Source organism: Lissotriton vulgaris, chromosome 6, assembly GCF_964263255.1.
Source record: "Lissotriton vulgaris chromosome 6, aLisVul1.2, whole genome shotgun sequence".
NCBI classification, from domain to species: domain Eukaryota; kingdom Metazoa; phylum Chordata; class Amphibia; order Caudata; family Salamandridae; genus Lissotriton; species Lissotriton vulgaris.
The window spans coordinates 43178037-43197337 of NC_141694.1; positions in this window are offsets into that span (position 1 = coordinate 43178037).

Sequence of the window (19301 nt, forward strand, 5' to 3'; positions counted from 1 at the left end):
ATTCATTTATATAGCACCTGAATCACCCCTGCAGGGGTACCTCGGCGCTAGCGGACATGTGAGAAGGTGCTGATACTCTGTGAGGCGTCTAGAACAGAAATGTTTTCAGGGACTTTCTAAAGTGAAAATGGTCCGTGCACTGCCTCAATGTAATCGGAAGCAAATTCCAGTTCCGTGGGGCCAGGTAAGAAAAGGCCTTCCCCCCGGTCTAGGGACTTTAAGAAGGGATTTGGCATGTGAGCGGTGAGCATGGAGACATTTCAGAACTGCATGAGCAGGGTCTCCAGGTGGCTAACCATAAACTCCCTTCAATTTAATGAGGGGAAGACAGAGGTTGTCTATTGCTCGTCAGCAAAACTGAGTCAACAACCTTCCCATGAGATCGGGCTTGCGCCGGGAGCTGAACCCTGTATCCCAGTTAAAACTGTGCGCAATTTAGGGGTACTGTTTGATGCGGATCTCCAAATGACCTCTCAGACCAATAAAACCATCAGTGTCTGCTTTGGATTGTTGAAAGCACTCAGACAGATTTGGCCCCTTCTGCCTGATGAGTCCAGGTCGCTAGTAGTTAGGAGTGTGATCCTGGCCAGACTGGACTACTGTAACTCTCTATATCTAGGGGCCCCCCTATACATCCTACAGGGGCTCCAGAGGGTCCAGTCTATAGCGGCCAAGCTGGCACTTAAAAGACCTTGCAGTTCCTCCACTACGTTGGCGCTAAGAGATCTACATTGGCTGCCAATCGGGAGTAGAGTTGTTTTTAAATCCCTATGTATTGTGTACAGAGCCCTGCACAACACTGGACCTATCCCTCTACAGGAAAGGCTCTCCTGGTATAGGCCCTCCAGATCCCTGCGCTCCTCTAGCCAGAGTCTGGCAGCTACTACCAGGATCAGGAGGTCGAAGATGGGAGGCAGAGCTTTTTGCATCTCTGCCTCTAGGCTGTGGAACGAGCTTCCCCAGAACATCAGACAAATTGGCACCCTACTGGGTTTCAGAAAGAGCCTGAAAACATGGCTATTCGCCAAAGTCTAATCCCCGTGACTTTATTTAATAGATCCGGCGGCTGTTCTATATGTCTTGACAGCTAGTGTATTGTTGTACCATCTGACTACTTCCTATTGGGCGCCAGGATACCCGTAGGGTGACAGTTGCGCGTTACAAATAATAAATACAATACAATACAATACAATTTGGAGCTGGATCGAAGGTTCTCTAAGGGGAATATATTGACTAAGCTTCTCCGCAAGATAGGCTGGCCCGTTCCCATACACTGCTTTATGGACGATGCAGCAAACCTTGAATTTTATCCGTTTGCGCACCAGAAGCCCGTGGAGCTGCCACAGCAGCGGACTCGGAGAAGATCAATAGGGAGCATTTAGTACCAATCCGGCTGCTGTGTTTTGAACTACCGTTACTGTAAGGGTAGACCCAAATAGTGTCCCTGGGAGCTGGGTATATAACAGTATAGTATGCGAGTGGTCCCAGTACAAAATTAATGACAATGAGCGCAACAAACAACAAAATCAAAAAGGCAATAGATGTAGTTCACTGTTATTTAATCACAATGAACACACAATAGAATCAGAAAAACATTTGGATGAACTGAGTGCCCAAGAGAAGAAGGGAGGGTGTGAGATTTAAGTGATTATTGTGCAAGTGGACAGGTATAGGGCAAAGGTAAAAATGAAATACAGATCTTGTGGTCCTCATTTTATAATCGATAAACGGCTTTACTTGAAGCCACACAAAAACAAACAATTTTATAAGATTACAGAGCCATGCTTAAAAAACAGTTTCAGTCACAAATCGCTGATGCGTAAATTGGCAACTTCGGAAGATGTCGAAGTTTCAACCCCACAGTGTTGTAGGTTTCTCAAAACCTTACGGGGGGGTCTTCCTCAGGACAGGGAGGAGTGGAGGGGGTGGGGGCGCCTAGGATTAAAAACGGAGGGACTTAGAAGTCATATACAAAACGGAAAACAGGATTAAACAACTTGTGTGAGTGACTAGGATTACCGTGCTCGAAGCTCACGGCGGGGGGATCATGGTAATGGGCGCATAGGCTTTAAATCAAAGGAGGGAGAACGCAGCGCCTGAAGTAAATAATACAGATTATCAGCAGGGCCATACTCAAAACTACATCAGAGTAAAACGTGGGCCAGAAAGTCATGGCAGTAGTCAAAAACACAATTTACTCAAAAGGGAATAGTCACTTGTATGTCCCTTCAAAACATCAATCAAAAGGCCACCTTAGTTGACCTGCCCAACTATATGAATCTGTAAGAACAAAAATGACAGGACCCAATCAAAGTGAGAAAGAATAAAAGTAAACATACCCACAGGACCGACAAAGCAAAGGGTCAACAGACCAGGTATTACCTTAAGATGAAAAACAGAGGTGGCCCAGAAGGGATTCGCGGCCTGGAAAGTAAAGGGCAAAAATGTTGTAAGGCTGGGCCCAAAGGTCAAAGAACGGGGGCCTAAGTAGTCAGTATTGTGAGTAGGTTAACTACTGCTTGGGTTAACTGCTGAGCAATAAAAGTCTTCTGGGCTATTTTTATGTTTTTATGGTATTGGGCAAGGAGAATCCTATGTTTTTCTTTATCTCTTGTATTATGGGTTCGTCTCCACCTCCTGTCAATATTTTTACAATGTCCTTTCTCTGTTCGTAAAGTAGCAGTAAACCAAGCTGCTTGAATCTGGCTTGACTTACCCGTGGAGGTTTTCAGAGGTGCAAGTTGGCCAATTGCTGCTTTTGCCAGAGTGTTAAAGCGAACTAACCCCTCCTCTACGTTTTCATGCTCCCCATCTCATATTGCTGGAAAGGTGGTTGAAAAAGCTTCAGGGGTGACTTTATGCCACTGTCTAAAGAAATGTTTAGAGTTAGAGCCCACCTTTTCCTGGCCTCTAGATCCCAAAATCCTAAAATCAATGAATGCATGGTCTGCCTAGCTAACTGGTCGAGGAGGTTCACAGGTAATATTGGAAGAATTGGTAAGAATAATATCCAGAGTGTGGCCAGCTATATGGGTAGGACCATAGTTGATCTTGGTTATATCTAATGCTGCGAGGTCGGCAAGGAAAGCCACTGCTTCCGCTTTCTCTGCGTACTCGCTGAGTACATTAAAATCTCTGAGTAGAAGATTTGCGGCGCTATAAGTTCCACCAGCTCAATTGAAAAATCTGCGATGGAACCTGGAGGACTATAAACTAAGCTCCTTTCCAGCTCAGCTGTGGGGTACGATCTAGCTGGAACACTTTTTCGTTGCTTCGTTGCTCCAGAATAATAATAATAATAATAATAATAATAGGGGCATTTATAAAGCGCTGAGTTACGCGCACCGGCGTGTCCCCGCGCTGACAGTGAGAAAACATAAACAGGAAAAACAGTGCTGGCAGGACACAATTATCTAGTAAAGAGGTAGGTTTTTAGCTTAGCTCGAAACTTCATTTCTGCTGGTTCCAGGCGAAGGTCCACTGGGAGTTTGTTCCAGTGGTTGGGGGCCAGGTGCCTGAAGGACCTACCTCCCATACAAGCTTTCTTTATCCTGGGAGTCCTCAGCAGTCCTCCGCCCGCAGATCTGAGCGCTCTGGGAGGTTCATAGGCTTCGATCAGTTTCTGCAGAGGTCGGGGCGCCCTACCATATAAAATCCGGTGACATGTGCAGAGGGCTTTGTACTCAACTCTGCTCTTTACTGGTAGCCAGTGTAATTTTTGAAGTGCCAGCTTCGAGGGCGCCCTTTTGGGCAGCCTAAGAATCAGGCGTACCGCCGCATTCTGCAGCACCTGAAGATGTGCCACGCTTTTACTCGGTGCCCCAAGGTACAGCAGGTTTGCATAGTCAAGCCTTGCGGTCACCAGGGCATGCACCAAGGTTTGGCGGGCTTCCAATGGCAGAAGGTCTAGGACTTTCCTTAGTCTCTTCAGGACCCCGAAGCATACTCCTGCCACCCGATTGATCTGAGGCCCAAAGGTCAAAGCCGCATCGAGCCAAACGCCAAGGTTTTTGGCCTCCTGACAAGGGGAAGGAGTTGGTCCAAGACAGGATGGCCACCAGGCTGACGACCAGGCTGACTGGGCTCTCCCTACCACCAGCACCTCTGTCTTGCTGCCGTTTAGCTTCAAACAATTCATGGCCATCCAATCGGCAAGATCTTTCATGCACGATTGGAAGCCATCTGCAGCAAGACAGGGCGCGTGCGACAGGGAGATGACCAGCTGCGTGTCGTCAGCGTAAGTTACCAATTGGAGGCCATAGCTCTCCACAATCGATGCAACAGGTGCCACATACAAGTTAAAAAGGGTCGGGCTCAGGGACGAGCCCTGAGGCACGCCCTGGCCCAAAGGTACCCCTTTGGAGTAGTAGTCGCCCAGCCTCACTTGAAAGCTCCTTCCTGTAAGGAAGGCCTGGATCCACCTCAGCGCGGTGCCGGCGATGCCACCTTTGCTCAGACACTGCAGCAAGGTGGAATGTGCTACAGTGTCCAACGCCGCGCTGAGGTCAAGCAGGATCAAGGCCATGGTTTGCCCCTCGTCTACGCCCTGCCGCAGATGTTCGGTTGCCATGAGAAGGGCGGACTCTGTGGAATGACGCGGTCTGAAACCAAACTGCGTATCGTGGAGCAAACCCACCTCCTCTACATGCTTCATGATTTGGGTGTTCACTACCTTCTCAGCCACTTTGGACAGAAAAGGTAGGAGTGAGATGGGCCTCAGATTTTCCAACACCTCAAAACCAATGTGAGACTTCTTACGGAGGGGGAGTACCACCGCCTGTTTCCACCCCTCAGGAAGCATGCCAGAGTTGAAGGAAATATCCAAGACGTGCCTTATGTAAGGCTCCAGGACACTCAGACTGTCCCCCAACCGCTTAGGAGACACCGGGTCCATAGGGGAGCCAGATTTTACCGATTTTAATGGTCACTGTGGCCAAGTCTCTGTAAACAATAGCTATCCCTCCTCCCACTTCATGTTGTCTATCAAGCCTTTGAATCTTATAGCCTTCGGGGAGTGCCCTAAAAATAGCAGGGATGGAACTAGGTTTTAACCATGTCTCAGTCAGGAAACCTACGTCCGGTTTCTCTGAGTCAAGCAGATCCCACATTTCTGTTGCATGTTTCGGAAATTATCTAATTTTGCAGAGAAAGCCTTTCCACTCTTGTCCGGGGGATGTACTGGTTTTATTTAGCTTCTGTCCTGCCTCCTTAGGGGCACTGATGATCTTAGTAGGTGTATCGACATGGCCCAACTTGGAAGACTTAGGGTTCATGTCCATGCTCTGGAATCTGCATGCTCTGAATGTAAAAGGGCCCTCTACGTAGCGGCCTCTCCCCCCGTTTATGCAGGTTACACTCCGATTGTGAATGCCCTCTTAGGTTTAGTAGGTCACTACAAGTGTAAACTATCTTGGTACCTGCTTCCCGATCTGGGGTTAAAAGGGCAGGGTTCCTGGCTCCTGGCGACGGAAAGGCACAGACGGGAGCAGACGGGCTTGCCTTTGGCGCGCCTTCTGCGCGTGTCTGATGCGTGTATGACTGAACATCCGGTTTTATAGAGGGAGCCGGGGATGTTAGAAGACTGACCTCCCACGTATAACCAGAAGTTACCTGATCTCCCTCCACAACAATCGAGTGAAACTCATGGTGGTCCAGGGAGCGGTAACCAAAGGTAAGGAGCGGTATTTAGGAGCCCAGAAAGGAGTATGTGTGCTAATAGAAATGAGATTTTAAAAGTTCAAAGAGATCTCTGCAAAATTCGCAATATTGCCACAAACTTTCACAAAACATCAGCATAAACTGCGTGCGTGGCATTACACAGAATATGATCAAAACGAGGATAAGTTATAGACAAATGCATCGTTAGCGAAAGCTCCAACATGTAACATTATTAAAATGTAATAAATTATTTTGTTAATTGGCTCAGAAAAGACTGGCTGGGTAAAAGTGGCTTAATGGAAAGTAAAGTTTAGAAAAATCTGCAAACCAAATATCTAGTGATGGGAGCGGCTGGTCGAAGTCACAAAAGCAAATTCAAAGGGGTATCTAAGCAGCTACAAAATGAAATAGAGCAGCATAGAAGCGTGTAAAAAGAACACACAAACAATTCACACTCATATAAAAGGTCCCACAATCCAAGTGCAAGCAGCGTGGAAGTACATTATTCAAGAAGTCAATCATTACTTGGTCCGTGCTCCAGGGAATAAAACAAAAATATGGAGACCAAGTGAGGCCGACATGCACAGACAAAATCTCACCAATGAAAAGAAAGAAAATAAGAGTGACAATGAAGCTAACCAATGGTAATTAATGAATGGTCTAAAAGGGACCGTGAATCTGTGATGTTTTAGGCGAGACCTAAAAATACACTAAACTGAAATCTTAAACACCTGCATGAAGTAATGTGCAATGGGAAGCATTTCAGTTATTTCACCTATGCACTTTTATAAATTATTTAAAGTCTCGCAAGGGATAGTAGACACACATAATACCATTAACATACCATGCCATATAGGCCCTAGCATGATTGACCTGCGAAATGGGCCGGGCTTTGATCAACTCAGTGTTATATTGGTGATACTAATAACTCTGGGAGTGCCGAAAGTTACAAATTGGAACCTGGAGATCCACTAAGAAAGAAGCAAGGACTGTATAATTGTGGTTCCAGTTCCCTCTGTAGCTCCTCTTTTTGGACCGGACTTTTACTCTGAGGTTCCAGCTGCTTTCAGGAACCGAAAACTCCAGGTGAAAATAAAAAACTCCTAATTCTGATGGGGTGATGACCACTGTTACAGGCTCCATTAGAATTAAAAGGTCTCTCACAATGAGGGCCTTTAAAGAGAAGGCAGACGTTATGTGTGTCTTTTATAACACTATCACTAGTTTGTTTTACAATCATTGGTATCACACACTTTCAAAAAGTGCTAACTATGGGTGCAAAACATATTGGCGAAGCCAATAGGTATCAGCCGCGGGTGCGTCCATTGGGGCGTAGGGGCGTAGCCCCACCAGCCCCTGGACCCCCGGCTGTCAAGTAAAATAATTTAAATAAATGTTCCTGACTCACAGTGTATTGTAAATAACTTTTCATGATATTTATCCGAGCGCCGCCGGGCAGCACCCGACTGAAAAGGGAGTGCGCAGGGGGGCGGGCTGGTGTTATTGACAGGCGAGTCGAGAGTCGAGACGAGTCCTCCTTTTTAGAACGCGCATGTACAGCTTGGGGCAGAAACTTGCCCGAGCATGCGCATTAAGTCCCCCCACATTAGCTAGTGACTAGGGGGGGTGCAGGTTTATTCGTGTGGCAGCCCTGGCGTTAAAAGGGCGACAGGGCGAGCAGTTAGTGTGCCCTCCAAGCCAGTCCTGGCGCTGCATGCAGCGCCAGGATTGGCTGGTCACCGCGCCGCAGAGCAGGGGCCATCCATATTGGATGCCACACGTGGGTGGCTCTGCCGCAGTGCACAATGGCCAATCACTGTGTCTGACTTCTTGTAGTCATGCAGTGATTGGCCATTGGGGCGCGGCGCTGCTGTCGTTGCCGTTGGATCCGGTTCACTCCGACTCGCCTCGTCTCGTGGTTGTGTGTGGAGTCGTGTGGAGACAGTGTGCGCATCACCGCCGGCAGCCTGTGCTTGCCTTTGCTTAATTATTGCTGCCTGTTCGTTGCCTTTCTTTCTCGTCCCGTCGGCCGTCCTCATCATCACGAAGTACTTGACTTCTTCTTTTAGTGAGTATCATTCTCAGTTTAGTTGAATTCAGTTGTTTTTTCGGAGGGGGGGCCTGGGTAAAACCGAAACGGAAACCTCTCAATATACTATTTGCCACTACATATTTATTTAGGAATAAACTTAGGAAAGTGGAAAGAACAGTTCCCACTGATTTGTGAATTAAACTAGTATCTCACAAAGGTAGTTCTGTTGAGGATGAAAGAGAGTGCATGGTTTTGCTCAAAATATTCCCAGAAACCACTGGGTGGGTGTTGAGCCAAGCCATAAAGGGTAACACTGCACACAAGTCCTGTCTAAATGGTGAAAGATGATGAACCCTTCAGGCTCAGCAATGCACGGAAATGAGAATGGATTTGTAGCTACTATGCCAGGGCTATCAGATCAGAGTCTCTGATGATTTCCTCGAGACTCTCTTGGTGCAGACAGGACATTGCAGTAGTATGAGCTCACTTTTCATTAGATGCAAAGCAACAACAAATTCAGGACAGAAATACCCTCCTTCCTTCCTTTGGCTTTGGTCTAGCGTGTTCACACCATGCCTCCAATTTGGAAACTGCTGGCCAGTTAATTGTACCTAATCTTTAATTTACACTTCAGTGGAAGCCTTGCTAGGAGTCGGAGATCAAATATAAAGTTTCCTGTAAAAACAAAACCTTTAATCTTTTGTTCGGATTCAAACCCTGCCATGTATCTGTGTATTTACTTATTCATTTTTAAATCCGGGGACAACTGCCTGTTTCAGACGGGTATGTTCCCCTGCCCTGGGCTGGTACTCAAGAACCTATGGCCCGGCATGGGGATAGCTCTACCCAAGCTGTAGTAGTGGCCTCACACGAGTGCCATAGTGACCTGTGAACGGCGCTATCCAAGTCACACTGTCAGTTCAAAGCACAAGGCTGAATATGACTGGCGCAGTCTGAGGCCAGCCGGACGCAGGAGTGTCTGTCCAGTCCCTCCATCAGAAGCAGTGGCCTGGTGTGGGATTTACTCTGCCGAGGCCCATCTTTCTACTGACTGCAGTCCGTGGAGGCAGCAGCCTGGTGTTTGACTGAGTGAGGGCCCACCCCGCACTGGCCTGGCAGAGGACAGCCTGACGTGCCTCGCTGTTCCCCATAGCTACTGGGCCTGCAAAGAGGGAGCATGGAAAATTGGAACTGTGACCAACTGCCCCAGCCCTATCGTCCCTATGTAGAGCAGCAGGACTTGTCCCCTAGTCCCCACTCCCCACGTCCCTGCAAATACATCAGAAAGACGTGTGACGGTCCTCAGATTGAGATTCCCCGGCCCTGCCCCCTCCCCAATAGAGAGAAGCCGGCCAGGTGACAGCACTGTGGCTTGTTGGGCATTCTCAATATTTACTCTCCAGTGTACCAGGACACTCATGTCAGATGCTTATTTAAAGAGTACTCTAGTCTTATGAGACTTAAATAATTTAAATTGAGTCATCGTGTAGGTGGTACGTGGGCTCTCAAATTTGCATCCACGCTTGCACTTTTGGCTGTTGAGCCTGAGTACTAGCGACCACACTTTCCTGTGTATATGGGGGCCAAATTATTCACAAACTTTGTGTAACATATCTTAAAAAACAGATTATGTTGTTGAACACCAAATCGGTAAACTCCGTTTCTGTTAACCTGTTTCATCGAAATATCCAAGATTAACAGACAGGCTCTAGGTTTTGGAATCTAACTTAGCTAAAGTCTTTGTTTTATCTCGAAATTGCATTTAAAAAGTTCTTTCTCAATACACATAGAACATTCTTTTCTTTTTGTTTTTATACCCGTTATACTTACCCCTTTTTGTGATTCACTTTCTCGCTGAACAGCTCACTTGTTTTACGTTCTCTTCTCGACCTGCCCCTCCTTCTTCCCCTCTCTATTTCTTTCATCTTCCTCCTATTTTTCAGTTGTGCCTTTTGTATAGAAGAAGACCTGCTTTTTCGTACTTGGACAGTTTCGTTTTGTTAGCCTACCTCCGGTTCCTTTTTTAAGTGTTTTCTTTCTGCCATTTGCCTGCTTTCTGTATACCAATATGTGTTTCTGGAAATAGAAAAAGTACTCCTATGGGCCTTTGCTCATGCAGGTATCATGCCTTCAGTTGCACCCTCAACAGCTGCGGTGCGTCCATTGATCTCGTCACTCTTGACCCCTTGCATAGAGATTATTACTGTGTAATTCCCTGCAATTGTGGTATACAATTACAAATTATTAAAGCATTTTTAGCAGCAACGATCATTTTCTGAATGCCTAGCAGGTATAAATGCAGCCATTTTCGGCTGCAAACATACGTTTATCACTAAAATTACTTTTTGAATCTGGTCCAATATATTTAATAAAAAGAGCTAAACCTAGACAGGTGTTTACTTATATTAATAATGACCATTATATAGTAGACTGTATATGCTGAATTACGTTTGGTGTGTTGTTATTTACTACCCATCTCAATTGTAATAACTGCACTTTCACAATTGCTTTATTAACCTTCCTGCTTTCTCAAATTTGACTGAAAATGCACAATTTTTCTTCTTTTTTCTCAAAATTTTCTTGGGGGGGTAACCCCCCCAAACTCCCCTTTTGGGGTTCGGGCTCGTTCGCTGCGCTCACTCACTACGGTGCTGTATGCAAATCACTTTGCGCCCCACCACTTTAAAATCTCACCCACCGCCCCTGATAGGTATGATTGTTTCTTAAGTGAGAGTACTTCTTCAGCGTGTGGATGTGCGAATGTGAGAATAATGCTGTGTTTTGGTTGTGGAGTGATTGCAGAGATGGATGAATGAGTGAGTAATTGAATATATAATTAATGGGTGAATGAACGCTGACTGTGAGTATGAGCTATTGGATGAGGGAGTGAAGGGGTGGATGAATGGATGAGTAAATACTTTGATCGGTGGGTGGGTGAATGAGTAGGTGAGTATGTGCATGCATTTGTGGATGAAAGCGATTAATGAGTGCGTGCATATTTGGCCAGGGCCAAGATACTGGCGGATGTGCTCTGCTGCCAATGGCAGGAGGCTGTTCAACCAATTTGGGATTGTTCTACTGAATATCGAGTCTACCAATATCCATTTACAAGAATATTGTGGACAAAATATAGAAAGGGAAGTGCATATAGGGGAATTAAAGATCTATAGTCCTAACTCCACATCCACGTACCTTGAAGATATCAAGTTACATATATATGGAGTTGCATTTTTAAAACCTATATTTACTCACCTTGCATATTTTGGATTCAAAATGTTGTCCTCGATATTTGTATACTTTGATACTCTATCTTCAATATGCAAAGGGCGTACAGTGCATGGCGCTACTGCTCATTCATCCATCCACACCCTCAGTCACTCACCCATGAAACTATTTATTTATTGGCCTATTTTATAGAGTGCATAACAGCCCTGGTGGGCATCTCAGCATTCACAAATTCAGATACTAAAAACAAGCACCTTAGATAACTGACTGCTTATCACATATACATGTTTTTAAAGACTTCCTAAACTGCAATTGATGCGTTTCTGCTCTGATGGAGGCAGGGAGGAGATTCCATGGCTTTATGTCAGGAATTGCTCTACAGGCGTAATGGCTAGGTTGATTTGTTACCGCCCCCATGGTTCCTTATTATATCATGTTGCAGTGCATGCTCCCTTAATTACCCCTTAATTAATGATACAGCCTTTTACATGTATTTGCCAATGCTTAGTGAGCCTTTGTATGGTTTCAGGACTGATTGCGTTATATATAAATGCCCATATCTTTTTATTTGTATTTATGTAACATTTGTAAACCAAGCGGATGCGTTCTGAGTTTTCTCATCGACTTGGCTTCTCTGTCGTCAAAGAAACCATCCATTTCTGTGTACGGCTCGGAAGCCGTTTTTCCAACAAATCACATTGCCATACATCGTAGCACACTTTGCTATTGATGCTGGGACAACGCCCTGCTCATTGGCTATAAATAGCCACACCCCTTTGACATGGCGCATGAGTTTGTTTACTTCTCCCGGCCACGTCGCATTCTTCGAGGGAATTCCCGATTTCGGTATCTCAGCTGGAAACCTGCATCACTTCACGAAGACCAGAACTACCAAGTCTGCATTCAAGTTGTCGAGCCATCTCCAATGATACCGGCGGTCTCACGAAGGACATTCATAGCGTCGAGTCAGCTAAGTTAACACTTTATACTTAACGTTTGTATTATTCTATGTTGACATTCAGAATCCTATTATTTGCTTTTAGTTTAATTTGTGACTGCACGTTTGGGAACATATATTGATATTACTACTTCATGTTTTGGTATGCCCTTGAGGAGCATCAGTGCATAAATTGAATCCTGATATTATCACTCAATGTTTGAGTATGCGCTTGAGAAACATCAGTGCATAGTTTGAATCCTGATATTACCACAAGTGAAATACAGGTGAGATAGTTCAACATAGGAGCATATGATTACTTTTGGGCAAGAAGTGTTCTTATCTTCATAGATGTTTATGCTCTTATTGTTAGCCCTATTATCAAACCTGTTGTGACGATCTAATTGCACTAAAGAATTTTGAGGGAAGAAATAAGAATTCATACACTTCTCAAAATTCTATGGTAAACTTCCAATCCATATCAGGGGTAATTGGATAGCTTTATATCTGTGATTAGTCAGTTATACAGTTCTAAAGCTGTGGGTCATAATATTGGCTCGTTTTAAAGGTAAAGAAGAAAAGACAAAGACTCTGCAATTTCAGAACAAGGATCTTGGCTGGCACAGGTGGCAGAGCTGAGCTGTGTCTTCTTTTTATGTGTCTTCTCGGCCAAACCCCTTTTCCCCCTGGGGCACCTGCCAGGACTTCTGTTCTCCTCAGCAGCACTGAGGGGTGTTCTGGAAGGGTTGGAGAACTATTCATTGCCCCTGCAGACAGTCCTGGTTTTCAGGTGAGTGCTTGGCCGCACACCTAACACTTTACTGTTGAAACTGAGAGAGCTTTCCACCAACCCTCACCTTCTTAATCATAGGAGCATCCAAAATATGAGTGCTGGAAGATCTGAGAGACCTCAACAGTGTCAAAAAGATACAGTCTTGACGACGTACTGCTGCATGGAAAACATTTAAACCCAACCTATTTTGACTGACACAAGTACCCAGTCACTAGATGAGGTAACAAAGGGTCACCTCAATTAAAGCCCAAAATGAGTCAAGCGGACTCGCAGGGTATTACCTGAAGGCTCCTCGTCACATACCCAGAGACATCCACTCTTAAAATATCTGAATATTCCACCCATTGACACCCTGGACCGTACTGGTGTTAATAGGACCGAAAAATAACATAACGTATGAGTAGGCAATAATTCACAGACAGGATTTTGGCCCGGGCAAGATATGCTTCAAAGAGATTTTGCTGACTCTAAATATACACATTTAGGTGACATGCCCACAGTTTGATTTACAATACATGCCTGGCATGAATGCATGGATATTGTTTCTTGAACTGAGTGTGCTATTGCAAAGCTTGATCAAGATACATGTGATGGTAACTCTGTTGCATGATATAGCGCTTAGTTAAGGGTCAGAGTGGGAGGCACTTGCTGCTTAAGTACAGCATTTTCTGAGATATAATTAGGCATGGGCGGAGTCAGCGAAGTGGTGAAAAAACCTCTGCCACACTCCATGGAGTTCCACGAGCGGCAGAGTGCGGTATACAACTCAAGTAGATGTTCTACTTGAACAGCGGCTTCCTAACACGAGCGGCAGGTTTCTCAACTCAAGCAGAAGCGACCTGCTGTGACCACACGTGTTGAGAAATCTCACCTGTAGGTAGTCTAGAGTATGATTTTTCTTGCTCATACTCACCAACTTAACATTGGTGAGCTGTGCAAGAGGGAAACCTCTGCTCCTAGACGATTTGCAGAATTTTTCAGAACTCCTTGTGAGTTTGGGAACACTCTGCGAACTCCGCTGGCGGAGTGGAATTCGTCACCCACCCCTAGATATAAGATCAATCTACTTGGAGTCTATGAGTCCTGTGGATATGCCTTTGAGCCTCTAGCCGATACTGTCAAAAAAGATCTTTATCATTCGATCCTCAGGAGACAAAGAAAGAGGAAGCCTCCTCAGTGCAGTTTAAAACAAAAGGGAATGGCTTGGTGGTGAACTATGTCTAGGGCAGCAGCTTGTACCTCCCTGAAATGTTACGGGTCAGCCTGTGATTATTCAATCTGCAGAGGCAAGCGCCCCTGATGGGCTTTCTAGGGTTGTGAAAGCCACTGACATCTAGATTCTCTAAAGAAGGAAGTGTTTATTATGAAACTTAGAAATGAAATATGTAATCTAACAACCTCACTTAAAAAGACTATGGGGTATATTCTCAAGGAGCAAGCTGGTGCAAACAGCCAATAGCACCTTTTTTCTGATGATAGCATCCTCAAAAAACATTGCTGCGCATGACCCCAGCAACTATCGCTAATGAGATGCAGAGTAGGCGTTCCCGAGCGAAAAGCTGCGACAACACCACTCCGAAACATTCTCAACAACCAGCCACTTCAGTGATAAGAAGACAAAGCATGTGTTAAGGGGCATTAGCAGCTGGAAACTAACACCTGCTCTGACCTGGTGTAAAGCCGGATGAGAACCGGCACCAGCCAAGGAAGCCCAGCACACCTGAAGAACAACAGATGCCCTGGAGCAACTGAGCATGCAGCACGGAGCCCCATTAGGGCACAACACCCACCGTCCCCAGGACCGCCTCCCCATTATCTCCCCTCCTACCCCCCCAGACTACCAAAGAGACAGCACAGATAAAGACAGCGGACCCTCAAAAAACGCACCAACCTCACAGACCCCACACCAGAGAATGTCATTGCCCACCACAGGCCTAAAAGGGCAACCTTCCTCCGCATCATGAACATCATTGCCAACAGGCCGACGGCACTAGCACAGCCGCCAACCAACATCCACCCTCAGACAAAGCTGCTGGCTGTGCTGCAACTGATGGCCTCTGGTACCTCCCAACCAACATCCCCCCGAGTCAGAGGAGTCTCACAGCCAGCCCATCCAAGTTCATGACAACTGTCCTGGATGCAATCACCAGTATGGTACCCCAGTACCCATCCCCCCAGGGCAGGAACAGTGGGAATGTACATGTACCAAACTAACATACAACAACATGCCCAACAACATGCCCACCCACCACACACAACAGCACAACTTACTGTGGCAACCTGGGCCAGTCATGTACATGTGCCATCAATGGCATTGCACATCAGCTACACAATAGCAGATTGTGGGGAAAGGTGGCAACCAGGCATGTGCGACGGAGGCAAGTGACCCATGGATGAGAAGGTACAGAATGCCAAGCCTGTCGTGGATGTGATGGCCAGACAGCAGTATGCAGACCACGCACATATCCAGGTCGACATACACCGCTGGTGTATGGAGTGTTGTGGACAGTGGACGCAACCATGTCACCCCAGCCAGTGAGGAAGGTTGTGAAAATTTAGCTTGTTACGTTTCCCCCTTAATCGTGAGCAGAGTGGGCTGGTCCGGCATACTCCAGGCCTGCATAGGGGTGTTAATAAAAAGCACGTAGCTCTGGGCATGGTTCTCTTTCGAAATGCCCATCGTCACTTTCTCTTGACGTATGTGCTTTATACACATCGATCCCACACAACAGGGGTATTGAAGCCATTGAATCTTTTTTGCTAAACCAACCGATTGATGATGATCTGAAAGTTCTGATACTTGAACTCATACAATTTACATTGTATCACAGTTATTTTGCTTGGAAAAACGACTACAACCTACAACTTGTTGGCACTTCAATGGGCAATTGTGTAGCCCCCAGCTACGCTAATCTTTTCATGCACCACATGGAACTGGACCACATCTTAAGCAACAACAAATGGTCAAACAACATTTTGACCCTGTGGCGATATATTGATGATATTTTTCTAATTTGGAACGGCCAACCTGAAGAAATCACTGAATTCCTGAAATACATCAACAGTCTTGATGACCACATCAAATTTACCCACACCATCAGCTCTCGTAGTCTACCATTTCTGGACGTTCAGGTTACTTTACATGACAACAAACTCATCACAGATCTATTTGTTAAAGCCACTGATAGAAACAATGCTCTTTTCTTCACCAGCTGTTACACAACCTCTCTGAAAACTCATTTACCCTATTCTCAGTTGCTAAGAGCCAAAAGAATTTGTTCTGAACCAGAAGCTTATGAACAGTCTGAACAAAAGATACTACAACGATACAGAGATCGGAAATATCTTGAACCCACACTGCAGACAGCCAAATTCTGCGCTGCAGCTAAGACTCGCCTAAATCTTTTGGCTCCACACATTAAATCTACTGGCGACCAGAGACCTGTTTTTGTGTCCAAATACTCTGCAAGAAGCACTGTCATCAAGAACATCATTCTGAAAAATTGGGATATGATTCGTTATGAAACAGACTTTCAGGGCATCTTCAACCACAGACCACTATTCGCCTACCAAAGAGCCAAAAATATCAAGAACATTCTGGAGTCTGAACCCACAGATTCTTCCATCCACTACTCTGGTACTAAACCATGTTTGAACTGCAGTCATTGCCATAACATTATCACAGGCAACACCATCAACCACCCATCATCAGGAAGTGTCATTAAGCTGTCAACTAACGCTACCTGTGATTCTAAGAACGTTGTTTACCTACTAAAATGCCCCTGCGGATTACCCTACGTAGGGAAAACGGAAAGAAAAATCAAAGTCCATTTGACGGAACATAAAAGTACCATTAGAAACAAGACTACTAAAGCGCCACTTGCGGCTCACTTTACCACACACCACCATAACGTGAGTCAACTGCGGTTCCTTGTTTTAGAGATTGTACCGCTGAGACCAGGCATAGACAATAAAAAAAGACTTCTCCAAAGAGAAACGGTTTGGATTAAGAGACTTGGCGCTTGCCAGCCTAAAGGTCTCAATGACAGGATTGAATATAGTTGTTTTCTTTAACAATATGTTGTCTTACTTGCTGTAAGCTTTTTCTTGATCCTTTAGATCCCTCATCCTTTCTGTCTACTATCACTTTTCCGCCTTGATCCTTTTTCTATTTTACCCTTTTAAGATGTCCAGTCGATTCGCCAATTATCTTTCACATTCCTTTTTTTTCGACTCTGTGTACTTGTCCCTCAGGACATTTTTGTTCACTTTCTCACCTCAATTTCTGTTTACCCATTTAGATGTTCTACTCGACTGTTACCCTCTTCTATTCCTTGTTTTTTCCGTTTTTTTTCCACAATTGTTTGGCTATTGACCTTCTGTCTACCCCTCTGATTTCATTTAGATCGTTTCTCACCATATTAGTATCATTGTCTTGTTTAAGTACAACCACTGTCTACCCCAGCTCACTGTGTTTTACATCATCAGAATTAGTGTAGAATTGTTTTCACCCCAATGGTGGTAGGTTCTCTCACACATCAACCATTTTCCTTGGAGGCTTATTTCCTTACTTTCCCATGTTTTTCTCTCATTGTTATTATGGTTTTGAAGATCGATTTTATGGGCTAAATGACCATTCCAAGATGGCGACGTTATGTTCTGTACACTCAACCTTCAATTATTCAACTTTTCGCATTTGTTCGTTTTTTAGTTTATTTACCGTTATCCACATTTCACTTTTCACACTCTTTTTAAATCTTCCCTGGGACTTTGAATTAACACACTATTGGTTTCATTACTTCATGTTCACAGTATCGGTATGTTTACCCTTTCACATTTTGGTCCGTTGTTAATTTCCTTTAACTTTATGTTCTTCCGCGTTTACACGGAACGCCGACCCACGGAGGAGACTGACTTTGCGGTCTCTTACACATTGCATCAGGTAAGCCTGTGAGCTTTTGGATACCTTTTTGTTTCTTTACCCGGGCGCGCTATTCGTAACGCGACCTGTTCTAACTACTTGCTACTTTAATTTGTGTTCACTTTACTGCTCGTTACGCTCACGGGTGACGTGCTTACGATCCTCGGGCTGCACATTTCGTTCCGACTTTATGGGCTTCTTTGGTTTACTGCGTCTAATTTGTTTCCTTCTATATAAGGTTATTATAACACGCTTTCAATACCTATTTTATCTCACGGTTTCTACACTAACCTTTACAGATTCTGACCCACCTTCACATGCAGTATTAACCATTCACGCTGTTGGTTCTTTATTGTACCTGCCCCATTTACACACCCATTTGAGTTTCAATTCACTGTTTTGGACATCTATTAAGTTGACTCCCTGTTTATCTTACTTTATAGTGATGCGTACATATTGTGGTAGCTAGCTCCCCTTCCTGACACCCATTTTTTCATTTTCAGATTGTTAATCGTCCCCTGATGAAGGGCCACGTCCCGAAATGCATAGGGATAACACGTATACAATTGGATGTTGCTGAAATTTAAATTGCATGTACAGTTCTGCTACATGGTCACTATGATGTAATATGTGACTCATTAAATAAATTCATCCCTGAATGGATTACCAAGGAAAACGACATAATTGTGTTCCTGTACTTTGATTACTAATATTGGAATGTACTAAAAGGAGCTCTAGTTTCCTACTGGTGTGCCACTGGAAGTGGTGCAGGTGTCCCCTGCACTCCTCTTATCGTTGTGTTGAAACTGCGAGTTCCTACTGGCCAGGAGGGACTCATTCCCTGGCACCCAAAGATACGATTACTTTTGCATCAACATTTACCTATTTGAACGTTTATCAAGGAGTGCCGCCATCCCTATATATCCTGCTAATGGGAAATAACAACATTTATGGTCAGAATGGAAGGGGACAATATATTAATGAAATGTATCGATTGAGATGCTTAGCCTGGAACGTTGCAGGCCTTTAACGGTAGGAATAAGAGACGACTAGTTCAGGAGGAGCTCAAAATGTACAACCCCCATTTAGTACTACTATCAGAGACCCATATTTCTTATAAAGACAGGAAGTTACTAGGGCAATTGGGTTATGATGTTATAGCCTGCTCAGCACTAAATGTTTCAATTGCCATTCTGAAACAGAAGTAATTAAGGTTAGAAGTTGTCAGAACTGCTCTGGATAAGGGGGGCAGATGGGCCATTGCTCAACTAGTCTTGGAAAATTGCAAATATGTATTCTGTGTTATATATGGACCAAATATTGATGATCCTTCCACTTTCGACCGGTTAAATATTGAACTGTTGGAATGGGAAGGAGAGCTTATAATCATGGGAGACTTTAATTGCATAATGAATTATGAGTTAGATACTACCAGGCGGGGAGCTTTCCAACGGATGCGTAAGACACGAGCTGCTATTTAAGAGGTAGGGCGCATACATAATATAAAGGACGCCTGGCAAATTACATATCCTAATGTGGCAGGATATACCTACTACTCAGCATCACATAAGTTATACTCACGTATATATACGGCTTGGGTTTCGGATAGGATTTTAGATACTAGTACCATAGAGATATGCCCAAGGGTCCATTCAGACCACAATCCAATTCTTCTTGTCTTCAATACTTCACAAAAAAACAGGGCCCAAGGCTATTCTCATTTCCTAGGTATTAA